This window comes from Lipotes vexillifer, unplaced genomic scaffold (genome assembly GCF_000442215.2).
Source record: "Lipotes vexillifer unplaced genomic scaffold, Lipotes_vexillifer_v1.1 scaffold777, whole genome shotgun sequence".
In the NCBI taxonomy this organism is placed as follows: domain Eukaryota; kingdom Metazoa; phylum Chordata; class Mammalia; order Artiodactyla; family Lipotidae; genus Lipotes; species Lipotes vexillifer.
In genome coordinates this window covers 4,376,301-4,379,822 of record NW_006784423.1, presented here as the reverse complement: position 1 = coordinate 4,379,822, position 3,522 = coordinate 4,376,301, and positions in this window count along the sequence as shown.

Here is a 3,522-nt window from a genome sequence, read left to right as displayed (position 1 = left end):
AGGGAAAGACATTACCTCTCCCGAAGCCCTCATTAACTGACTGGGGCTGAACACTCATGAACACTGATGAGCATGGAGCATTAGTGTTTGAGCCCCTGGGGATGGGACATGGAGGGTGGTTTGGCATGTGGTGTGGCCCTGGTGGGGCTGGGTAACCAGGATACAGGAGGGCAGTGTGGGCTTGGGTAGGGTTGGCAAAGGTAATGGCCCTCACTCTTCATGCCTGACCAGTTGTGCAAGGCCCTTGTCCTCAGGGAATATTTGCTGTGTCTCTGAGCCCCTCACTCCTCTAATGCAAATAAATACCTGTGACCCCGCAGGCTGAGCACCTTGGCACTGGAAGCAACTTGGAGGTCACCTAGACCTGTGGGGACCAACTCTGGTGCCACCAAGATTGCCCGTTAATCACCCTGCTGGTGGGCCCCATGCTTTGAAAGACTTTACCTGTCAAACCAAAATAAGTAATAACTCACTTATTTTTCCAGCTGGCCTACGTCAGCCGGAATTCTGAGCCACACATGACAGATGCAGTTACCACATCAAGAGGATGTACTTTTAGTCCAAGTAAACAAAAGCCATCTTTCAGTTAGCCAGCACACTCTCATCACAGGTCAGTTTATGATTTAACAAGTCACAAAGATTTCTGACACTAAAATTTAGCTGTAAACTCTTATCATTACTTTCAAAGACCCAAACTGTTGGAGCTTAGATATAGTCCAACTCTCTTATTCTGTGGTTGACAACAACAGCATTCAAAGGTGGCTGCTATGGTGAGAATGTTCCTGTCCCCAAAATTCATATGTTGGAATCCTAACACCCAACGTCATGCTTTAGGAGGTGAGGCCTTGGGAGGTGATTAGGTCTTGAGGGAGGAGCCCTCATGGATGGGATGGGTGTTCTTTTTTTTTAACATCTTTATTGGAGTGTAATTGCTTTACAATGTTGTGTTAGTTTCTGCTGTATAACAAAGTGAATCAGCTACACGTATACATATATCTCCTCCCTCTTGAGTTTCCCGAAGCACTTTTAAAAGCCGGGTGAGGGAGGGGTGTTGCAGGGTCTGTGATCAGCTTGTGCACAATTCTCTGATTAGCTGATGGTAGGGTAGCAGGGTGGTGTCACAGGGATTAACATTATCAGTCTTGGGACTTCCCCGGTGGTCCAGTGGTTAAGACTCCGTGCTCCCAGGGCAGGGGGGCCAGGTTCGATCCCTGATCAGGGAACTGGATCCGCGGTGTGCCGCAACTAAGACCCTGAACGGCCAAATAAATAAATATTTAAAAACAAAACAGAACAAAACATTATCAGTCCTTAGGCTCCAGGAGGCCTGGGGCTATGTGCTCACGGTCATCAGTTCACATCTTCCATTTGTTGGAGAGGGGGAGGTTTTTTACATCTGTAACAACAACTGAGGAAATGTGCATCAGATACTGTTATCTGGGTACTTCAGAGAGGAGCTACGGCAGGGGATATGGTGGCGGGGGAGGTCTGTCCTGGAAAGGCTCCATGGGGTCCTGCTCCGTTACAGTGAGAGGTGAATAGGTCAGCGTGAAGGTGAAATACAGGTGCTGCGCCCCTCATTACCTTTTGGTTCACCTTCCTGTAATGACTGAGCTGGCCACAAAACCTACTTCCTTTGGTCTCCCGCCTCAAACACCGTAAGTCTGCCCATGAGAAAGGGCAGGGTAAAGGCTGAGTCACATCAGTTAAAGGGTCCAGGGACGGCTGGTCTTTTCCCAAAAGACTGAGATGCAGATACACACGTGTAAGTGCTTGGCACGCTCTGTGGTTCCACGAGGCACTATCTGACTAATGTGGGGAGTGGGCAGCGGAGCCCCTGTCCCTTCGTGCCTCCTGCCATCCCCCATGCCCCCCCCCCCCCCACCGTGCCCCCAGGCAGCGGACCCCCTGTCCCTTCTTGCCCCCTTCCCGCCCCCATGCCCCCCCCCCCGCACAGTGACTCACAAGGCTTCCTGCTGTGTCCCAGGCCGCTGACCTTTCCTCAGCTCTCCATCCTGCTTCACATTTATAAACTTTCCTTCAACACTCATTTGTGTGGTCGATTTATCCAGGGCTGTGTCTGGAAAGTTAAGGAAGTGGATCATTCCTCCCTGGTTTCCTTTTTAGAGACTATTCTATAGACGACAAAGCCACAACATCTGGAATAAGTGATGGGCTGGGTCGGGTGGTGACCCGGGCTCTCAGAGCGGCAGGACGTTGGGCCTGAACTGCTGGAAGCCACAGATCTCAAAAGGAATTCTTCTGGGGCCCTTCAAGGAGGGAAACTGAGTGCATCCATCCCTTCTCTCTTGCCGAACCCAGGCAGCTTCTAAGGGATGCTGATGTTGTGGTGGTGAAACTGAACCCTCGTCCTGTCCTCTTCCCCCTCTGAGAGGAAGCTGAAAGCAGACCTTGTAGCCCTGGGTCTTGTCCTGAGTCACCTCTCCCCAAAGGCTCTTTTATTGGTATTACTATTTTTTTAACTCAAATCCACAAAATCGAGAAAGCCAACACAATGCCTGCCTGTGAGTGGTAAAGGGAAGTGCGGAATCCATAATCTGCATGTTTGCCGGCACAAAACCAAACCATTTCGGTAGGTTTTTCAGTAATGTGTCTGTTTTTTCCTAGATAATCTGTTGGTTTGGGTCAACCATTGACTCAAACTCTGACAAAACACAAAAATTAGCTCTTTTCTACTTTGGCAGGGTGTAAACAAGCTGCTTTAATATGACAAGCAGCTGTTTTGTTTTCCCTGCCTTTCTTGACTGCTGTGGAAGGGTTTGCATTTTAAGCGGTTTTTGTCAGAGGCTCTCTTATTAATGACAGTGGCCACTGCTCACCTTTGATGCTCTGGCCTAACCATTCTTAGGAGCAGAGCTGACACTTATCTGTAAGGACCAAAAAGCTTTTACTGAAGTGGAAGGGAGAGCAAGAGAAAAGGGAATCCACCGGGAGACACCATCAGATGATTGGACCACAAGGTGGAGGTTTTCTTTTCTTTATCAGGAGGCTGCCCAGCCCCCATCTCCAACCCCCCTCGGAAGACGCGAAAGTGCATCTTTTCGGATTTCAGGCCGAAAATGGGGCCAAGGTGGGTAGGAGTGCACTCACACCGGCCGAAACAGGCGGCACTAAAGTGTTTTGCTGGATGGGTCATGCTGTGTTTTGGCCTGTCTCATATTCTCTGCCTGCTTCCAATTTCCTGCTGCAGGAGGGGCTGGGGGTGGGTTTCTGGAGACCCAGCTGGGCTCAGCCACAGAGGACAGCTGGATGGGGTGAGAGCCTGGGGTCTCGGTGGGCAGGAAGCCTGTGTGTGTGCCCCTTCCCCTCTGTGTCCACAGTGAAATAATAAGCTATAGCTGTTGCAAATATCAGCCGACCAGGAAAAACATTTCATTCTCAATTTTGAAATATACATAATAGTTTTATTTGTTGAGCACTCATGAAAGTGATCAAAATTCTTTTTCATCCATTGAGAAAAGTAAAACCTATTTCTATTACATCTAAGTAACCAGCTGGTCA